Source organism: Pholcus phalangioides, unplaced genomic scaffold, assembly GCF_987345545.1.
Source record: "Pholcus phalangioides strain wild (caught in Gottingen) unplaced genomic scaffold, Ppha-v1.0 ptg000015l_1, whole genome shotgun sequence".
Taxonomy (NCBI): domain Eukaryota; kingdom Metazoa; phylum Arthropoda; class Arachnida; order Araneae; family Pholcidae; genus Pholcus; species Pholcus phalangioides.
The window spans coordinates 106,126,426-106,149,961 of NW_028301608.1; the positions used below are offsets into that span (position 1 = coordinate 106,126,426).

General features: G+C 37.7%; 1 pseudogene across 1 annotated transcript in view; it reads right to left on the reverse strand.

Moving 5' to 3' along the window:
• The window catches only part of LOC149077281 (uncharacterized), a 54,109-nt pseudogene that overhangs the window by 28,722 nt on the left and 1,851 nt on the right, over positions 1–23,536 (reverse strand). The window contains exons 2-5 of the transcript XR_016193958.1: positions 20,045–20,091; positions 11,182–11,322; positions 4,729–4,880; positions 1,589–1,859 (exon numbers count right to left, since the gene is read on the reverse strand). The product of XR_016193958.1 is annotated as an uncharacterized LOC149077281 (transcript). The remainder of the gene's footprint in view (positions 1–1,588; positions 1,860–4,728; positions 4,881–11,181; positions 11,323–20,044; positions 20,092–23,536) is intronic.

Sequence of the window (23,536 nt, forward strand, 5' to 3'; positions counted from 1 at the left end):
ACGCACTGCATATCAAGATTATGGATTGTTGATAAGTGCATGGTCGCTCATTTTGGTTCGAACAATCCACGTTTCACTCACGAGTTTATTCATTTAAAAACACAAAGCACACAACAAACAGGTCGAAACCCAATTACAGCTTCAGTAAAAATAAAAATTAGCACACAGATTTCGAATAAATAATAAAATATACGCAAAATACAAATAAACTAACAAAAATTATACAAAAGACAAAAACTCTGCACAAAGATTCTGCTACGTTCTAAAAGTTCCAAGACGTATTTTGTTACGGAAGAATACATACAGATGGAACCTGTTGAATTGGCGTTTCCTTCGGAGTAACTACCCTGTGCGATCATGTATTTTTGTCATTGTTCATACAAAGATGTAAATGCAAGATCGCAAGCCTTTTTTTTGTCACATTCTCCAGTGCACTCGTCGCTGTTCGCTGCACATCTTCAGCTCCAGTGTCCCTGAAGGAAATTCTTGATCTGAGGAAAAAGTTACACAAACAGAGAGGGGGGGGGGCACACGATCAGGGGAATAAGCTGGTTGTGATAGTATTGGAATGCGATGTTTTGACAGGTAATCTGACACGGGGGGACTTGAGAGTCTTTAAACGTCTGCATGATTCGGTGAGACGCAAGCGACCAGATCTTTGGAAGGCCAAGTCCTGGGTGCTCCATCATGACAATGCGGGGCTCACAGGACTTGGCATCAGATTTACCTGTCAAAACATCACATTTCAATAGTTCTACAATCAGCTTATTCCTCCTGTTCTTGCTCCTTAGGGGCCGTTCAAGTATTACGTAAGCAAATTTTCGGCCATTTTTGACCCCCTCCCCCTTGTCAGCAAAATTTCGTCATCAGCTCTGCCCCCTCTGAATCCTAACTCATATTTTCCATAGAGGGTAGTTGATGACGTAAGCATTATCCATATCCCCTCCCCCTTGTCATCAAAAGTCAGCAAATCGGAAACCCCCTCCATTGATGATGACGTAATACTTAAACGGCCCTTATGTAACTTTTTCATTTCTCCTCGGGCAAAGAATTTTCTTCGGGGGGGGGGGGGGCAATGATTCTCATGATCTGAAGATGTGCATCGAGCAGCGACATAAACACTGGAGGGATGTGACAAAAAAAGGCTTGCAATCTGCATTTACATCTTTACACGAACTATGGCAAGAATGCATGACTGTGCACAGGGTAGTTACGTTGGAGGAAACATTAAATAAACAAGTTTTGCCTGTATTAACTCTTCTTTAATAAGTCTCGGAACTCTATCTGCGATAAAAGAAAAGCACCACTTTTCACCTCTGGTGCACAAAAATTGAACAATTTTTTTATTGAGTCTTTCTTTTTTTCCTTCCATGATCCATATACCCTAACACCGAGTTTCTTCAAAATACCTCCATCAGAATGGGTGCTACATGCGTCTGAGTAGTATGAGTATTTATAACCACCTTATATATTTTTAGGTTTTTATTAACGCATAATAATCTTGAAAAAAAGTGGTCATATAGTTCTTGGTCAGACCTCGAAACAAAATATTTAGCCCATATCTTGGACCTTCTCTTCTATAGCTTACTTGATTCGTCCGACGACAGTAGAAGCATCACAGGTTAAAGCGTGAGACTTAGCACCGTCGCACGTTACTACGAGGGCCTTGAAGCCGGCAGCTTTCGCCCTTCGTGCGATCTGTAATGTTTCGGATCTGTCCTTGAGAATGTAAGTCTGCATCCACAAGACCGGTTCGTTTCCATAATTATCGGCAGCTTCGTAAGCAGCAGCCGCAACGCTTTCGATGGACGCGGAGGAGAGACTGCTCAGTATCATAACTGTACCCATACTTACTGCCGCTATCGAATTACAAAAAAAATGCATCAATTTAATATGCCATACAAATTTTGAAACATGCATCTATTACGGTAAATGTGATAAATCGGTTACTATACATAACAGATAATAACCGGTAATTATGCATACTTACCGATCGTCTTGGTGAGTTTGATAAATTTATCACTAGTGTGTATCGGTGAATATGCACAATACCCCAAGCGTCGTTGGTAAATTTGATAAATACTTGAAATTCATCACCTTTATCTCTAATTATGCATAATACCTTAGTGTAACTGGTAAATTTGATAAATATGAAAAATTCCAAATGGAGTCTATATTATGTGGGATGAATATAGTAGGACCCACGATATAATGATAACAAGTTTTGCAATCGTGCCCCGATGTAATGATAACAAGTTTTGCAATCGTGCCCCGATATAATGATAACAAGTTTTGCAATCGTGCCATACAATACATGTGCATGGATTATCATGTACAGTGAGTAAATCATATAGTACGATTTACCATGTTTGCCAACGAAGCGACCCTTTAGTACAGTGGTTCCCAACCTTTTTCAGTCCACGTACCCCCAGCTGGCCCCGGCTCCTTTCCGCGTACCCCCAACCTCGAACCCTCCGGGGACCCCTCTCTCCAACATATTTCACCCATTACAGATTCCAGAAACTTCTCCAAAAAAGTATGTGTTGAATTACATGGTCTATTTTTTTTTTTGATTTTATAGAAAAAAAAAATAATGTGATATTTGGGACTGTAATGAATTACAAAGTTTTGAAAAATTAGGTTCAAAAGGATAAATCAATCTCAGATCCGGAGCTTCATTCAATTCGCTTCTATATTTATTTTTTATATAAGTATACGAAGAAAAAGCAGTCAACAGTTTATGTATTTTCTAGAAGTTCACTGTGTGTGTATTCGTCACCGAGACGTGCCCAAAAACTGACTAGGATCACTATTCTGCCATAAAAATTATTCTTCAGAGTGGTATCTGATGCGAGCTCTAGCAATTTCTCCTCCTTTGCAATCGACAATGAAGCCGGTTTCAAAAATACTCTTCTTTGAAAGGATTAGATATTCACCGATCATCCATTTCCCCGGCTCTGAAAAATATTTTTCAAAGATTTTAATCCTTCCATGTGTGTGCTCAGTTATCTCATCACCGACTGTTAAATTTAGCTTGGCCTGTGGCAAGAAATCGTGAAGTGTTTCGAACACTCCAGGTCGTCTTTTTTTAGTGCACTTTGCCCAAAAATCAAATTGTTTTTCATGGATTCAATTTTTTCAACGACTTGAAAAATGCTACAATTTTTTTGTTTTGATTGAGTTTATTAATATGAGGGGAAATATCACTCAGGTATTCAAGGTTCTGTAGCCATTCAAACTCCAGTCAACTTCCGCACGGTTGTAGTTTTTAGCCACTTATCCATAGCCTAAATCACGTGAAAGTAGATAGATAGATAGAACCGCTCACAACCCCGGACTGATGCAAAGCACCTTACTACCGTTACCTCACAAGAGGCAAGGTTGTGTCGGAAAAAATAACGATTTATAGTGGTGGCACCCCCCTTGCCCCGTGCTCGCAAGTTCCGAATCATTCGCGTCGTTCTCCCCATGAAGACAACCATCAACTCCATGCAACTTACAAGGCATTTGACTGAAATGGACTGCTGAATCAATTGACTAGGAAGAAAAATTGCACGTGCGCTCAGTGGCACATAAGGGCCGGAGACCGCAGCCAGGGATTTCGAAAGAAGTGTGGAAAAGACTTGTGGGCAAGAAAGAAGAAGAAGCTGGCATGTTGAAGAAGTGAGGATCATCAACTTGCAGAATTTACGTGCATTATTGGGACACCCGAAGCCACACATCCTAATAACACATGAGTCTCACCCGGGACGACAGTTGCATTCCACGACAAGATCTGACACAATGATTTATGACAATAAATATGTACAAGGTGAATATTATTCCCGTACTCTGAGTAATTTTTCTCAAGAACTGCTTATCCCAATACAGCCAAATTTTTAGGCTATCTTAATCAGACCATGGGAAAGAGATTTATGAAATAATAAAAAAATAGTTACATTTTCGACCACCAGTTGAAAAAAGTGGCGCTTTTTTATTGCATTTCCCATGGCCCATATTATTCCTTATCGATGATACAGCATCATCTTTACTAAGCATACGCGGCTCTCAGTATAATGTCATTGTTTTTGGATAATATTTGTATACCTTTTGGGATGCCAATTCCGAGTGTGGCTCTAACGTATTTATGTTATCCCAGGTTTTATATATATATATAGAGAACAAAATGGGCTATTTTCTTTGATTTCCCTGACTTTTTTTGTAAAAAAATTTTTCCCTGTGACCCGTACGAATTCCGATTTCCTGAATTTTTATGAAAGAAATATAGTGAGCTTAGGCATTTATCTTCTTTTCTACCGGAACGCCTTTCGCTGGCCGGACGGAACCCATTGGCGAGCCACAAGTTGTGTACCCCTTGCCAAAATGATAAAATTTACATTGAATAAACTTGGATGCCCGTTCTTAGTGTATTTGTGGCGCGAATTTATTTATGTTTCCAAAGTTATGCATGGTTTGTCTTGCCATCTGTCTTCCACATTTTAAAGTGAAAACAGCAGATATCTGAATTCCCATGTTATATAAGTATCGTGTTGAAGGTGTCTTGAAATGTAAGACCGGTTCACATTCGCATCTAGAACTTGGAAAACCGCATGGAACCAACTTCAGCCAACGAAAACTGTGCCGCCAACGGGGTCCGAAACTTTGCCCTCTCGATTTCAGTCCAGCAAGATGCCCATGCCCACGCGACCCAGGTTGATTGCCATAATATGACCCAGGCCAATTATTCACCTCTCACGGTAGCCAGTTCACCGTCAGGATGAGCTAAGTTTTGAGCAGCAGCTGGTGAAAACCCAAAAGGTATGGATATCTTTTCCCCGAGAACTTTGGTTGTGAGATCGACTTCGGATACATTTCGTAAAACTCGATTCCGAATCTGGACTCTGAAAAAAAAAAAAAACACACACACACACTACAATTTGTTTTTAATAATTAGTGACTGATACTGTCAGAGTGTTAAAATTGCAATTTATAAATAGAAAACTAGATAACGCAGCAAAAGAAAAAAAATATATATATGTATATATATATAGTCAAACCTCGATGATGAGTCACTCTTGGGAGAGCAAAAATATGACTTGATAAGCGGAGTGATTCGTTAAACGGAGTAGGCCATAGCTGTGCCAATTCCTGCCTGAGGATAATTGGGACTTCCAAAAAGTGATCCGGTAAGCGGAGTGACGTGTTAACCGGGTGACGCACTAACGAGGTTTGACTGTATATATCGATATTTATCCAAATACAGTACACAGAAGGCTGCATATCGTAGATAGCATCAAATTTCGATAATGTAAATAAATATCTTCAGGGGTGTACCGAAACATGATAAATGAACTACTGTATGTCGAAAATTTAGACACGGATCAAATTTGGAAAATTGAAAATTTGTTCCCAAATTTCTAGACCATGCCCCCGCTCAATTCGATAACCGGATAGAACCCGTCGACAGCAAAAGTTTCCCACAGATAAAATTACACAGTTAATTAAATATGATAATTTTGATGATTCTTCCCCGCTTACCAGACCAGACCAGAATTGAACTTTAAGCCGATTCCCAGCCCGCGAGGGCCAACTGCCGGCATAAAAACTGGCCAAGAAGGCCTGTGAAGAAGAAAATGTGTACATGTTTGTAGATAGATATGTGTTTGCATGAATGTGTAGTGTATGTAAAAAGAACTGGTCAAATTGGTGAAAAGTCATGATCTGGCTAAAAGCAGGCAAATGTCATCACAGTTCACAGAAGCAGGCAAATGTCATCACAGTTCACAGAAGCAGGCAAATGTCATTACAGTTCACAGAAGCAGGCAAATGTCATCACAGTTCACAGAAGCAGGCAAATGTCATCACAGTTCACAGAAGCAGGTCACACAATCTGCAGCTTGCAACATATATTCGAAGTGGAATGGGGGAAAAAACATCACATGGGAGTCGTGACGCAAAAACCCCAGCTGTAACATCAAAAATGCAATACAGGTAATAAAGTTCTGTTTCAACTCAGTGCATCAGAAATTAATGGGGATTTACTATTGACAAATTCATGTAGCAAAACAATCCAAAATTCAAAAAGAGTCTTCTCGCTCTTTTTTTTTTTTTTTTTACACCTTTTTCATATGTACATCATATATAGGTCAAAGTTCAATATGCAAGTTCAATTGGGAAATATATATGTATATACAAAATTCAATAATGAGAAGGTACAAATCGAATAGATGCGAATAAATGTCAAAAGTGGATAGATACATAGTATGCAAGTAATGTGAGTATATACAATTGAATGAGAGAATTTATGTATTAAAATAGTATGTATACAATGAGATTTGTAGAAGAAAGCATCTTTACAAATTCTCCCATGTAAGGCGCCCAATTTGTTTGGGCCTCCTATATTTCCTTAAGCAGTCAGCATCATAGTCAACAATTTCCCTCAGATGTTCGAATTGGGAACTAAACATTCGCTCGAATTGATCATTGTTTAATTTCTTGATGTATGTGAATATGTGAGGTATGTCCAAGTCTTGTCTGATGTTTATTCCACGAACAAACCAAGGGGCTCCAACAAATCTTCTGAGTATTTTGTTCTGCATAGTCTGTAGTTTTTTGATATTCGTTTTACAAGCGTGCGCCCAAGCTGGCGAAGCATAGAGTAGAGTAGGTCTTATTATGGATTTAAAAAGAATAATTTTGTTCTTTAATGAAAGTTTTGCCTGTGGAAATGTGATGCGATTGAGCATACCCATAATTCTATTAGATTTGTTTATTACATGATCAATGTGTGAAGAGAAAGATAGATTTTTGTTGAGGATACAGCCCAAGTATTTTATTTGTCTAACAGGGCTTAAAGATTGTGTACCAATTTGAAGTCGTCTGTCCGGTATTTTACGACGTCTAGTGAACCATAAAAATTTGCATTTGTCGCTATTCAGTTGGATGGCAGATTCATCACACCAATATTCTATTTCATCCATGGTTTCTTGTAAATTGTTGAAGGCCTGATTTGCATCCCTGCTACTGCACAAAACTGCACAGTCGTCTGCAAATAAAGATATTATGCCATTTTGGGGACAAGGTATGTCATTAATGTATAGTAGGAACAGTTGTGGCCCCAACACACTGCCCTGAGGCACAGAGGCATGAATTTGTTTTATTGAAGAAAGTGTGTTTTGAATTTTTACTTGAAAAGTTCGACCTAAAAGATAGTGATAGAAGAATATGATCATATGCGGAGGCATATTTAAGTCAATGAGTTTGGAAAGCAATGTAGCATAATCACAACGGTCAAATGCTTTTGCTATGTCTAAGAATGATGCAGCCACAAAATCAAAATTGTTAAAAGCTTCATTTATGAACTCTGAGACTCTAACCAGCTGTGTCACACAAGAGTGATCAGGCCGAAACCCGTGTTGTTCGGGTCTAATTAAATGATTTTCATTGATGAATTGTGTAAGTCTATTTGCGACAATCTTTTCAAAGATTTTACTCCAGTTGCTCAGTAAACTTATTGGTCTGAAGTTTTGTGCCATAAGTGGGTCAGTCCCAGCTTTGTGAATTGTTTTTATAACAGAATGTTTCCAAGGTTTTGGAAAATAATTTAATGTTAAAGCACTGTTGAAAATTTCTGTTATGTGAGTAATGATATTTTCTGGCAGGCACTTCAAGGCCTTATTGCTAATTTCATCAGCACCTGGTGCTTTTTTGACATCCAACGAGTTGATGATTGAGCTGATTTCATCATTAGTTGTTAGATCCATGTAGAATTATTTGTGTGAAAGTGAATAAATTGTGCGACTTTTCTACGAAGCCGTAATTTAGTATTATTAGGCTGATTCCTATTGGGTGAAAATTGCCCTTCATAAGTAGTTGCGAATGCTTCAGCAATTTCCTGATCTGTGTAAACAATTGTGTTGTCTGTCTTTTTAATTTTGTTAATTCGTGTAGTTTTGGGCTTACATATCCGCCAAGCTTTCCATAAATTGCTGTTTTCTGCTGTAGCATTACCCACAAAGTCAGAAAAACGGTCATTGATGTGAGATGCAACTTTTGGAGTCTGATTTGGAGTTGATTCTTCCCCGCTTTACTACACATCAACCACTATATACATAATTATTTTTATTGAATTTTCAAGTTTTTAAAGTTTTTATTCAATAAAACATTTATAATTAATAGAAATATGTCTCAGGTCAAGATGAATACATTTCGGAGTAGGTACTGGCCTCCAAGTAGTCTTCAATACGAATATTTAATTATTTCATTTTTGTTCTCTGTTAAGCCAATAGAGGGCGCTGACTTTCCTAATGAAAAGTAAAAATCGTAGGTATTGCGATCATTGTAATTGAATATAATTTTCATTTAATTTTTTATGTCTGATTTATTCGAGAAGCTTTATTGATACTGAGCCTTCATCAGTTTTCAATATGCAAACTATACTAACGTTGCCACAAATTGCAATTGAATTGTTCCCCCGCATGATCGGATAATATGTGCTGGAATCATTGATATTCGATTAATCGGGGCCAACTGTATTTACGTAGTTTGCCTTGGCGTCATATCAATTCAAAAATACCCTCTTTTCGTGGACAGAACAGGATTTTGTAAACTATTTGAGCGAAAAGAATGCATTGTTGCCTTATTCGCTGCTCCACAATGGTTTGGCAATCCTTCCCGTTGTTAGACAACGTTTGGGTTAAGGTAGGTAGCATCGTAGCCTCTATTGCATAGGTGTCAAACTCAATGAATTCAGAACCCTGGGCGATTTGAAATTATCTCTCAAGTGGGCCACCAATTAATAAAAATTAATATTAAAAATATGTTAATTAATAATTATAATTTTGTTAAATAATAATTAAAAATTAACTATAACCATCTAAAAAAACTGTTCAATTGGAATCGAAGGGAAGAATCGAAGGAAGAAGAATTATCAATAAACCATAAAAATTCTACCTCCCTACTAAGAATCTTATATTGATCAACTTCAGACCTATAAAAAAATAATTGAGAATATTCTCTTCGTAATGGCTTTTGAGCAAATGCAATATATTTTGGATCTTATTGGGACATCGCGGGCTGCCAATTGGCCCTTCGAGGGCAGCCAGTCTGACACCTCTGCTTAATTGGATTGATATGGGCTGAGGACTGGTTAGTATAAGGCACGTTGCGCTATAAGAGCCATCGCTTTGAAGAAGTAGAACGAATGCGAGCAGTGGCGTAGTTGAAGTTTTCGCCTTTCCTCTTCACAGCTGAAAACATTAATTATAATCATACTAACAATTGATGGTTGCGCTGGCATTTTACCTGCAAAAATTCAGACCATTGACCATTTTTATCCCGATTTTGACAGAGTTTTTCCTTTACACACAAACACGCATTCACATTGACAACCACATTGCCATTGCCTTTTTTCTTCATACGTGGTTTTCACGAGGCCACAGTTTTTAAGCCCGCTGTTGACCCGCAAGGAAAAATTTAATTCTGATCTTAGGCACTATCTTGATGATATATACCAATTTATATATATTTTTTACACAAATACGCACACACATATACACAAATTCAAAAATAATAAATATAACACAGTATAAAAATACAATACACAAACGCAAGAATATAATACACAAATACCAATGTGTAATAAATATATACATACACACATAATATAAACATACTCAAGGGACTGAAAAGTCCTTCTAGCACAGGCCTAAGGGAATTATTTAAAATTTTAATTTAAAATAAAGGGAATTTATTAAATATTTTTTAGCCACAGCGTTATTATATTTATTATATAATTGTTCAAATGTATTTTCGTTTGTATATTTTTCAATGTTAAGAGTTAAGTTACTTACTGTGAAGCTCAATAAAATTACCATGCACCATTTCTCTTTTTTTATTATTGTAAATACTTTATTTGTACTCTGTTCAATATTGTTTTTATACACTCTTGCAATACATTCATCAAAATGGTTTCGTAATCTATTCTTCTAACGAAGTCAAATGTTATATGAATTTTGCTTTTATTATTATTAAGTTGATTTCTAGTGTGAAAAAATATTTAATATCTTAGGAGCAGTGTACGAAAAGCTCTTTTTGTATAGTGTTGTAAGAGGTTTTGACACTTGATAAATTCGATTATATCTATTTATATGTCTATTTTGATTTTTCGTTAAGTATTTTTCACTTAATTGTAAAAATTTGATAATTCTTTACAAAAAGTTTTGTCTTGAAGATGAAGCGTGGCGTTGTATTTTGGAACTATCTGTTTAATATTTGAGATTTTATTCTGTTTTATATATATTATCTGATTTCCGAATATTCTTGTAATATGCTCTTCCTCAGGCATTGATTGCATTATTGATAGTTGAATATATCCATGCGTAAAATAAATTTTTTAAAAAATGTCCTTCGATAAAGTTTTTCATTTTGTAAATAACACTACATGTTTTCTCATCTTTTTTATTAAAATATCATAGTGCGAGCTCCACATTTAAGATCATTCTGTACAGCGGTACCCAAATAATTGTACTCACAAGCATTATATATTTCTAGAGGCAACAAGGTAATTTTTGAACGCGCTGTTTTTAATGGCTGTTCTCCAGACACTGATAATGATTATGTATTCTTAGAAGTATATTGGTGTTATTATCTATGCTTCTTGTCTTCATGTAGATACTTGTTTTTTAAGTGTTACGTTTTAATTTATGTTCGATTAACCAGAAATCAATTTTTGTTAGATTATCTTACACTTTTCAAATTAGAAATTTTCTCTGCATCTTCTACATAAAGTAACATCTGCAAAGGTTATCAGTTTTCCCTTTAATAACAAGTTACATGAATCAATATTAAAAATAATATAGGACCCAGAGCAGAACCTTGAGGTACAACTTTAAAGTTTGTGTTTTCGTCAGATATAAACATATTTTAAAATATGTTTAAGCATAATGTAATTAAACATAATATGTTTAATTAAATAAACATATTTTAAAATATGTTTTAAAATATTTTTTTATATATGCAAGCAAAAAACAGTGTTTTTTGCTTGCTCTGCAAAATCTTCTCTTTGGGACTTGCATGTATTTCCCATGTCAACGGCTCAATTAGTGACGCGAGATATTTAGACAATTTATGTGATTTGTTGTTTCGTCGATGAAGATACAAATCATTTTATGCATATATTTTCTTGCGTTTCCCTGTACTTACTCATCGAAAGCTAGCATGTTGCGGTAATAAGTTATCTTTCTTCCACCAGCACCCCAGAAATAATTTCTACTTGGTAAGGGTAGAACAGCAGGAGCACATCTTTCGAAGTCGTCGACGGTTCCAAGCGAGGAGAGAGGCACGCTACAGAATGAATTGAATCGCAAATTCAAGAGGACAGCAAAAAAGTTCGAATAATCCAAAATCGAATTATTCAATTCATCAACATAAAATAACTTTTCTTTCCCAAAAAATGGAAAAAAAACATCTTAATAATTATAATAATGTATTGAACTATCACCAACTATGCCAGTTCCTCGTTGTAGCAACTAGTGTCAGTTCCGTCTTTATAAAACGCGGAGCCCGGTGCAAAAATAAATCCCCCCCCCTCCTCGCATTGCCCCGATTTTATATATTTTGTAGGGGAGAGGAATTGGCGTCAAAAGATTCATGCATTATCACAGGAATGGAAAAGAAATATCTATTCGTCAATGAAAATTAAGAATCAAAGAAAAAAAATCCCAGAATTGATTGCAATTCAGAATTAATGGAAGAAATTATTCCAGAATTGATTGCAATTCAGAATTAATGGAAGAAATTATTCCAGAATTGATTGCAATTCAGAATTAATGGAAGAAATTATTCCAGAATTGATTGCAATTCAGAATTAATGGAAGAAATTATTCCAGAATTGATGAAAATTTCAGAATCCAATCAGTTGAATCTCAGACACTTTGTTTACTGCAAAAAAAAGAACGAAAAAAAAAATATATATTTGGTATACGTATATTTTTTCACTTCTATTATTGTGATTGCTGGGCCAGTTGCGACCGCACCTACTACTGCTACTAGTAAACCACACATGCACTTTGTCCACATTCCTCTGCGGAATTTCTAACGAATTTGTTCATGTTGGAATTGCGCGTGTACGTGTTGTTGCGAACCACCTGTCGTATACCCTTAAGGGCGGCTCTGATTGGTGTTTGTATATAAACCATAAACGATTGCAAAAACTATTTCATTTGCAAATTTGTAGTTTGAATTTTTAAAATTTTTAAGTCGATTTAAAAAAATCAATTTCGGAAGTTCAACAGCCTTATTTTCTACAATCATGTCCATAACCTCTGCAGGTGGTAAAATAGGGACCATTTCTGTTGCTTTCTTAGATTCTAACAGTATTGTGCCCAATTCCCCCTACATATTGTGCTACTAATGTATTTTTCGTGTTTTTCTAGTTTTTTAAATTTTTGTAGTTTCTGATATTTGCTTTTTGACTTCCAAAGCTTGTTTTTCTGAAAAATGGCGGGAAACTGATGGTAAATTTATGCCTATTCTTGGCTTACCATCATTAGAAACAATTTTGCTGTTTGGAACAATGTGGGGGTTCCCTCTTCTTGAGAGCGACCTCCTCATTGTTCCATTTATTTTTGTATTTTTCATCTTTTTATTTTTCTTCTAATTTTTTAATTTCTAGTTATGTGTATACAGCTGCCTTTGGCGCTATACGGACGCTATTTGGCGCTTTTGAAATGTTTTGATTTTGAATTTTCAATACATTTGGTTTTTAATTCAGTATCTTTTTTTAGAATGTGTATGTCACATCTATCTATCTATATATATATATAAAATTGATTTTCTGTGTGTGTGTCTGTGTGTGTGTGTGTATGTTCTCTATACAAATCTACAATTTTAGATCGATCGTCGCCAAATTTTGCATATATACCAAATGGGACCCGACTTGAACGATAGGCTACTTTAAAATTTCGTCAGACCAGGGCAAATGCCCCAAATGGGCAAAAAACTGTCCGGCAACAATGGTTTTTGGGCCTCAACAATCACTTTCCGAACGTTTACTTTGGTTACCGTGGTTCCCTAGCGATGAGTTTCAGACGTGTTTATGTCTTTACAATGGTTTGTCACTTCTTCAATGCTGCCAGTTATGTATAATAGTTTATGCCTTTATAATGGTTTGCCGCATTTTCAATACTCCCAGTAATGAGGCTTTTTGAATGACGTCATAATCATCATTAGCATCGCTTTGAGGGTCAGGAAAAGGATGATCCTCATAGAAATCAGTGTTAAAATTGCCGATTTTAATGTAGAAATGCGGAAATTTGGTGGGGGTTTCTGTCACATCAATAATTTTAAAAATTTTATTAAATACTCGAGTTTAAAATATTGAGTTTCTGGGCTTAGAGTTATACGAAGCCCAGGAGATTAAATATGAAGTAATTAGCCCCGGACCTACTTTCGAGTTGGATATTCGTGCAATAACATTGATTTCAACTTTTATGTCTTCTCAAGCATGTATTTCTTCAAGCATTTATGTCTTCTCAAGCATGAAAATTAAAGCCTCCGTATTGTCTTTTAATATTCAAGTGCATAAATTCATGGGGGTTAGGATATTTAAAATTAATTATGGGCCCGTAAAGTACATTGAAGAAATTCCATAGCTTTAACTAAGCATTTTTGGAAGCTGAAACAGGCAGAAGGATAACTTGAAGGTCAAAAGGGGGGAGGGAGGATCGAAATACTTAGCACCCTTAGAAAAGGGGGAAAAATATATATTCATTTCTACGTTTCTTTAAATCTAGATTTGTTTCTTTCATGAGTCGCGCTGGAAGTCGCCATATTGGTTAACTTAGACACGGTTTGCATGTCCCTCAAAAAAGGGGGAGATATCGCATGATCCAAAAAGTGGCATTGAAGAAAACCCCGGGAAACGCCGGGTATTATAGCTAGTATATATATATATATATACAGTATATATATATATATTGTGACTTCATTCTCTACTTCACAAATTTCCGCATCAGTAAGGGCCGTATGCATCGACAAGTTACAATGAAGATCACTTCAAAAACGGTGTTCTCCGCACCTGAACCCCATAGCTGAAAAACCAGGTTTAGTGGCTGAATCTGGACCTACATATTTGTTGGATCAGTGAACGAACCGCGGTGTAACGTATGCTCGTAAATAAAAAATAATGGCCGTCATCCGCGTTGTTTGAATTATTTCGAAATTGTAGGCATGGAATACTTTATTTTTGGAAGACAACTATTATTTCGAAGCAATAATTTTCTCATATCAGTCTTCTGTAAGATAGAGGATATGGATAATGATTCCCCTGCAGATATTTTTAAATCCCCGACAAGTGCTGAAAAAAGGGCGAGTGGCGATATTTTTTGTGATTCCAATAAATAACGAACTTTATTTGCTAGTGAAATTACAACTTGTATAATAAAGTATATGAAGGTTTCCGGATATCGAATTCTGAACATATTTCATGATAAATAATTATGACAGAATAATGTTACTCGGCATCATTCCTGAATTTCCCACCAAAGTCGAAAATTAAACATTCGTAAGATAAAAAAGAAACCATCGTTGATATGCATATATAATATAGTCGAATCCCGTTATAACGAGCTCCAAGAGACTGGAGAAATCACTTCGTTATAACGAGCTCCAAGAGACCGGAGAAATCACTTCGTTATAACGAGCTCCAAGAGACCGGAGAAATCACTTCGTTATAACGAGCTCCAAGAGACCGGAGAAATCACTTCGTTATAACGAAATTTCGTTATGAAGGAATTCCAAGTTTAGCATTGTTCCTACGTAAAATTATCTGGAGGATTAGAAAGGTATTCTTTGTAACGAGATTTTTGCTATAACGGTATTCGTAAAAACGGGATTCGACTGTAATTATTAGAAAAAAATGTTTCTGGTATTTCATCCTGATATTTTGGATAAAATTCTGTTCTGTGGATAAAATTCGATGCTCGCCAGTTATTCAGCATGTATTGAAACTAATTATTTTAAATGTAAATGAGTTTATATTTACCAAAATACTATAGCAGCGATTCCGAAACTGGGTGTCGTGATCGATGTAAGTTGACGTGGGATATTTTGTAAATAAAATTATAGTGAATTAATTGGGCTATGACTCTTCCAATCAGTGTGTCCCGGTAATTAATATGACTTTATACAATAAGTGAAATTATACAGCGTGTATGTTTTTTCCCCTCCAGATCAAATAATGTTTGTAATTTTACAGGTTCAAAATTGAGCACCTCAACACCATCAAAAAAAAAAAATACAGGGTGGTCAAAAAGTCCGTAGAAACTTTAAAAATTCATAAAAATAGGAAAAATAGCCGAAATCAAAAACGGTTTGCAGGGTCAGCATCGCTAGGTCACGGAAATTTTTTTAAGACGGGGAAAGACAAACAAAAAAAACAAACAGCCGATAGGTAGAGCTGACGTACACAAGTCAAAGAAAAGATACACAAATAACGAACAGAATGCCTCCGAATCGTTTATTACACCAGTATGTGTTTCACATGACCATATGGAATAATACATTTCAGGTGAGTGAAAACTCCAGCAACGGCAGAGTGCAGCACCTCCGTATACACGGTTTATAACGGTCAACTGATTGTGGATTAGGAGCGCGCAAGTTTTTATAACCGTCTCATTTGCATATTTCCACCGAAGACGTTCGTACCAGCGCCACCTATCGTATGTTTTTGAATTATTTATTTTAAGATTTTTCAAAACGATTAATTATTCAATGATTAATGACTTGACTATATTTCAACATATGTGCAGTATGCGTCTCACTTCGACGTTTTTTAAAAAAAAAAAACCATCATGGAAGAAACGCCATCAGCGGAAAAACGCTTTAAACGGGGGAAAAAAATCTATCTGTATGAATATTATAAAGCGTTGGCACCACCACTAAAATAAGTCGTACTAAGCGCAGAAACAAATTTTAGGTTCACAACCCGTACACGCACATTCCAACATGTACAAATTGGTTAGAAGTTCCGCAGAGAAATATGGACGAGGTGTAGTTTAGTAGATGTAGTATTTTCTGGGAGAAGGCAATATAAATGGTCCCCATCTCAGGGAAACTGATTCATTGCAACATGTATACTCATGTGTTGCTGAATGGGTGGGAGGATCGAATACAGTGATATCTCAGCTACCTAGTACTGTAACAAGGCACTGTAATACAGAGTGCCTCACAATCGACTGACGGTTTTGAAAATCGGATAACAAGGAAGAAAACGCTGACAGATATTGCGGTATATAAATGTGTGAAGTCAGGAATTTCAACTACGTCATTCATGTTGCAAGGGGGTTGTATAGTTGAAAAAATAAAAAAAATTAACTTTTTATAACGGAGTGTGCCCAGAAATCAAATTAGAAAGTTGTTTTCCCCTGTCTCTCTTGATGCCACCAAAAACATTTCCACGTTTTTAAGTGCAATATTCGTAAGGGTAACTGAGTTCAAAATCGAAGAAAAGTTGGAAAAGATAAACAAAAACTAACGGACAACGATTATTTACAAACTTTTCTCCGATTTTTGAATTCAAATGTCTCAGCAGATATTGCACTTAGAAACGTGGGAATTTTTTAGTTGGCATTAGGAGAGACAAGGTACACTTTCTAATTGGGTTTTGGGACACACGGGGTGGAGGGTGATATAAAAAGTTAATTTTTTTTATTTTAATAACCATACCATCACTTGCAACATGAATGACGTAGCTAAAATTCCTGACTTTGCTCATTTATATTCCGCAAGAATGGCTTTAATATCTGTCAACGTTTTCTAGCTATTCCATTTTGAAAACCGTCAGTTCCCATCGGTTGTGGGACACTTTGTATAGGTTTAATAAATTTTTTAAAATACCAAGGAGAGCTATAGAGAAAAGACGAAAATTCACCTAAAAGGCAAATGGACAGCCTCACAGTTTCTGTATTCCTCTATATAAATATGAATTTACAGGACTACGGTGGATTCCGCTCGTAACGTTTCTCCCCTAAGAGCATTTTCCCGCTTATTAGTCCGCTTATAGTCCCGCATGACTTATTTCTCCGTAGTCCCTGCCAATGTTTTCAATAAATCCATCTCTCTATCTTGCGTATCTTTGAAGTTCTTCATCAGAAGCGTAATATACAGGGTGGGCAAAAAGTCCATAGAAACTTTAAAAATGAATAAAAACCGGAAAAATAACCGAAATGAGAACCGGTTTGCAGGCTTAGCATCGCTAGGTCACGCGAATTTTTTTGACAGGAAAAAAAACAAACTAAAAAAACAGCCGATAGGTGGCGCTGATACGAGTGACTTCGGTGGGAATATGCAAATGAGACGGTTATAAGAATTTGCCCTCCTAATCCACAATCAGTTCGCCGTTGTAAATCGTGTATGTGGACCTGCTTCACTCTGCCGTCGCTGGATTTGTGACTCGCCTGCAATGTGCTATTCTCCTGTGGTGGTGGTGGTCATGTGGAACACCTACTGCTGCAATAAATGATTTGGAAGCATTCGGTTCGTTATTTGCGTATCTTTTCTTTCACTTGTGTACGTCAGCGCGACCTATCGGCTGTTTTTGAGTTATTTTTTTTCCTGTCAAAAAAATTCCCGTAACCTAGCGATGTTAACCCAGCGAACCATTTTTTCTATTTCGGTTATTTTTCCGGTTTTTATGAAGTTTTGAAGTTTCTATAGACTTTTTTGCCCACCCTGTATATATATTCGCATTTGTCATTTGTTTGAACTCTCAAAATTTTCCATAAAATCCAAAATCCCCCCCCCCCCTCTATTCTTTGGATTTTTTACATGCCCAACAAGGGCATGGGGGTGGGAAAAAAAAATACTCGAATAGTTTGCTTAAATTTGACAATTCTTTTTTGACAATAATTTCTGACGATGTCCCGTATCTTTTAGTAGGCATTCGGATTTCCCATATTTTATCTAAGGAATATGGTCAGCCTATGAATGTACCGTATTGTGTGCATTGAGAATTTTCTACCAGGAGGTTGTATCCTAGGAGGTGCCTACTGACTGTATAACACTAGCCGTAGCCGGTCAATTTGTCGCACTCAACTTGTCGCGCTCAACTCGTCGCGCATCAATTTGTCGCAGTGCCAATTCGTCGCGGTACAAATTCGTCGCAGAGCCAATTCGTCGCGATACAAATTCGTCGCGGTACAAATTCGTCGCAGAGCCAATTCGTCGCGGTACAAATTCGTCGCAGAGCCAATTCATCGCGGTACAAATTCGTCGCAGAGCCAATTCGTCGCGGTACAAATTCGTCGCAGAGCCAATTCGTCGCGGTACAAATTCGTCGCAGTGACAATTTGTCGTGTAACCAATTCGTCGGGACGTCAATTTATCGCAGTCAACTCGTCACGCGATCTGTATGTAGGTTTTTTGTCACATACGTGAAAAAATAAACATGAAGAAAAGTTTTTTTCCATCAAGAAATGCACACAGTTTACTAATTTTTTTTTTTTTTTTTTGTCATTTCGAAAAAAATCATCGAAACTACATCGAAATTAAAATTGCAATTGATATTAATGTTTTATTATTCAATTATTGTAAATGTTAAAAAAATCATTTTTTCTATGATAAAATTTTAAAATTCTGTAAAAAAATGTCGGTGTTTATGATATTCCCCAAATTACAGTACAGCGGAGGCTCTCTTTAAGTGTAAACTTGTATCTGTCCCATGTGGACTCGAGACTCCCACCAACATTAACCACTACAGTACCTCCACAAGAACCTGAAATAATTAATAATTTAATTTAATTAACATTTCATTTTCACCGGATAAGCCACACTTGTCGCTTTCTCTCGAGATTTCCATTACTCGTAGCGAGGGGAGTTGGGGCGCACACCGAGATGATAAATTGCGATCACATACATTTTCAAAATTTAATTTGCACCGGATAAGTTGCTCAAGTTAAAAACTCAAAAAATCCAACCAATAAAGTTCATAGGTTACATTCGAGCAAATGCAACCGATAATCTTATTGGTTGAATTTTTCAAGTTTTATAAAAGGACTTTTAGAACACTTTCATAGTGTAATGCTAGCCTTACATATATTGTCGGTAAAAAATTCCTCAAAGATGTATTCTCTACATGGCAGATACATATTCAATAGTGAATTAGGGCCATTCAAGTATTACGTAAGCAGATTTTCAGCCATTTTTGACCCCCTCCCCCTTGTCAGCAAAAATCAGCAAAACACTGACCCCCATCCCCTCCCCTGTCAGCAAAATTTCACCAGCAGCTTAGAATATTTCATATCTTCAAAAAGGGGTGGTTGATGACGTAAGCGACCTTCAACCCCCCCCCCGCCATCAAAAGTCAACAAATCCGAAACTCCCTCCCCGATCCTGACGTAATACTTGAATGACCCCTTAGGCAAATTGTGCTTTGGGATGGGCATTGATCCTAATTTATCATCTTGGTGTGTTCCCGCAACACCCCTCGCTGCGAGAAATGGAGATCCCGCCAGAAAGCGGGAGTGCGGCTTATACGGTGAAAATTTAATTTTAAAAATTTATTTTATCATAACTTATCTATCATCTTCGTGTGTTCGCCCAACGCCCCTCGCTGCGAGAAATGGAGATCCCGCCAGAAAGCGGGAAGTGTGGCATGAATACCATGAAAACTGAATTTTGAAAATTTATTTGATCGGCGTACTGACTCTGCGACAAATTTGTACCGCGACGAACTGATTCTGCGACAAATTCGTACCGCGACGAACTGATTCTGCGACAAATTCGTACCGCGACGAACTGATTCTGCGACAAATTTGTACCGCGACGAACTGACTCTGCGACAAATTTGTACCGCGACGAGTTTGTAGCACGACGAATTGACGCTGCGACAAATTGATTGCGACGAATTGTCGCGCGACAAGTTGATCGCGACGAATTGACCTAGACCCTAACACTAGCAAATCAGGAATTACCTTTGTCCAAAGCTGACGTCAACTGGCATATAAAGAAATTAAGAAAAAAACAACTGAAAATGGTTTTTTTTTTCATGTAGTGATGTTTGACTTACTTTGGTAGGTCGCAAAATGACGGGTAATATATTTCGTCGCAACGTACCTAGATGTAAATATTACATACATACAGGTATTTAATACATAAAGATTTTACAAGGTACGCATTGCCATAATGAAACAGTGACTACGAGTATACGAGGTGTCCTGTAAGTGCTAATGCATTCTAATTCTGTTGGCTTCAGGAGAGACAGGGAAACAAAGTTCTAATTGGAAGTTAGAGGACAGAGGGGGGGCCGTTTAAAAACTTAGATTTTTTTATATTTTCTCAGACACTGTCTCTCAAAACTGGTACAGGGTAATTTTGTGGATTTTTAATTTGGAACCACACCTCAAAGACGGACGGTTGATGAGATAAAGGCCACATTAGCACTTACAGGACACCCTGTATAATATCTGTGTATAATATCCCCCCGATAGGAGGGTGTAGGGTAGAGAGCAATGTAGGTATGTGTAGTGCTTTCAATGACTTTTTCCTGTCAGTCTTTAATAGTGAAGGCGATATAAAAAGCACCGGTGTGGAATGGGTTGACAAAGTCCTCAACGAAATTCAAGTAGAAGATGTGGAAGTCATAATTCTCTTCTAAAACATCTATGTTCATGCAAAGCACCAGGACAGATGATATCTATCCTAGGGTCCTCAGGGAATGTGCTAATGAATTGCTGGGGCCAGTCTCACAGATTTACAGGAGTATTGTTGCTGACGGTATCGTCCCAAGGGATTAGAAGCTTGGTAATTAATGTTCGATATTTAAAAAGGGTAGTAGAGAGGCTATGTCCAATTATCGACCATATTATCATGAAATTATTCATGAAATTATTCATGAAATATTCATGAAATTATTCATGAAATATTCATGAAATTATTCATGAAATATTCATGAAATTATTCATGAAATTATTCATGAAATATTCATGAAATTATAATTTGTTTACAAAATTAGCAACATTTTTTTAGTGTTATTGGTGACGTATAATCTCCACAAGGGTGGGGCTAACAAGGATCCAACAGGGCCGTCCCAAGAGCATCATGGGTCCCCGGGCAAATTAATTTTTCTAAGGCCTCCCCCCTTATCTGACTGTAAATGCCTGCTTATCAATTTATATGCTTAATCTCGAAAATCTTAATCTGGTCCCACTATCAGGAGGGGCCCCTATAGGCTACCGTGCCCGGGCGGGCCCATGCGCTAAGACGGAACTGAGCTCCAGCCCGATGATTCTTCTCATTTTTCGATTTTTCACGCAGTTAATTCACTATGCAGATCGAAATATCACCAAAGATCGCAGCCTTGTGGCTCTACTGCAGGAGGGGATAAGACATGGATTTATTATTCCGTGTTTGGGATGCTCACACACACATTGTCTCATAATGAGAGCCTTTTATAAAATAACTACTCCATCGATAAAAATACATGAAAAACCTCAAATTAAAAAAAATACTGTATATCTCGAATTATCGCCATTTGTAAGATGCCTACTATTTCCAAAACTTCAAATTACAGTGCAACCTCTCGATAACTGGTACGCATCCATGCAGGGCCGTCATTTCAACTTTTTTCGGGGGGGGGGGGGAGGAAAGCACATGTACTCAATGTATGTATATATATATATATATATATTTGTGTATATATATGTATACACACTGAAGAGTAAAAAAACTGGTACACCTGCCTAATATCGTGTAGGGCCCCCGCGAGCCCGCAGAAGTGCCACAACACGACGTGGCATGGACTCGACTAATGTCTGAAGTAGTGCTGGAGGTAATTGACTAATTGACACCATGAATCCTGCAGGGCTCACCATAAATCCGTAGGAGTAAGAGGGGCTGGAGATCTCTTCTGAACAGCACGTTGCAAGGCATCCCAGACATGTTCAATAATGTTCATGTCTGGGGATATAGGTGGCCAGCGGAAGTGCCCAAAGTCAGAAGAGTGTTCCTGGAGCCACTTTGTAGCAGTTCTGGACGTGTGGGGTGTCGCATTATCCTGCTGAAATTGTCCACGTCCGTCGGCATGCACAATGGACATGAATGGGCGCAGGTGATCAGACAGGATGCTTACGTACCTGTCACCTGTCAGAGTCGTATCTAGACGTATCAGGGGTCCCATATCACGCCAACTGCACACGCCCCATACCATCACAGAGCCTCCACCAGCTTGAACAGTCCCCTGTTGACATGTAGGGTCCATGGATTCATAAGGTTGTCTCCATACCCGTACACGTCCATCAGCTCCAAGCAATTGGAACCGAGACTCGTCAGACCAGCTTTGTGTAGTGCAGTCATCAAGGGTACACGAGTGGACCTTCAGCACCGAAAGCCCATATCGATGGTGTTTCGTTGAATGGTTCACACGCTGACACTTGCTGATGGCCCAGCATTGAAATATGCAGCAATTTGCGGAAGGGTTGCACGTCTGTCACGTTTAATGATTCTCGTCAGTCCCGTTCTTGCATGATCTTTTTCCGGCCGCAGCGATCTCGTAGATTTAACTTTTTACCGGATTCCCGATATTCATGGTACACTCGTGAAATGGTCGTACGTGAAAATCCGAATTTCATCGCTACCTCGGAGATGCTATGTCCCATCTCTCGTGCGCCGACTATAACACCACGTTCAAACTCACTAAAATCTCGATAACTTGCCATTGTAGCAGCAGTAACCGATCTAACAACTACGCCAGACACTTGTTGTGTTATATAGGCGTTGCCGACCGCAGTGCCTCACTCTGATTGGTTCAATATATCTTTATTTGCATACGCATGCCTGTACCAGTTTTTTTTGGCTCTTCAGTTTATTGTCGGATAATCAGCATGGGTTCAGGAAGGGGGAGCCATGTGTAGCCAAACTCCTTCGAATCTATGATCACGTGGCTAAGGCTTTGGGAAATGACAAAAAATTCGATGTAGTTTACCTTGATTTCCTGAAGGCATTCGATCGGATCTAACGTGGTGAATTATTGACGCTTTTACATGGGATAGGGATTGGGGGAAACTTGATGAATTGGATAGAATCGTGGTTGACAGATAGATCACAACAGGTTATGGTGAACGGGGAATTTCCCGATTGGACAGGTGTCAAAAGTGGAGTCCCTCAAGGAAGTGCCTTTGGCCCCATACTTTTTTCACTTTTTCTCGATAAACTAGATCAGGGTATCGATGGGATTGTTAGCAAATTCGCAGATGATGTCGAACTAATGGGAGGTAGACGGGAATCAAAGCGATAAGAAGTTGCTCCAGAGCAGCCTAAACAGGATTGCAGCTTGAGCAAATGAAAGGATCATATCTTTTAGCGTTGAAAAAGTGCATGATCGTCACGGGATGGATAAAATGGACCATGAGTTATTAATACTTCGTCAATCAACTGCTTCAACAAGGGGTCACCAGTATCGATTGGTAAGGGACAATGCTAAGTTGTGGTGTCGCAGGGAGTTTTTCCCTAGTAGGGTTGCGAATGAATGTAATAGCTAACCTCCGAGGGACGTGAATTCTAA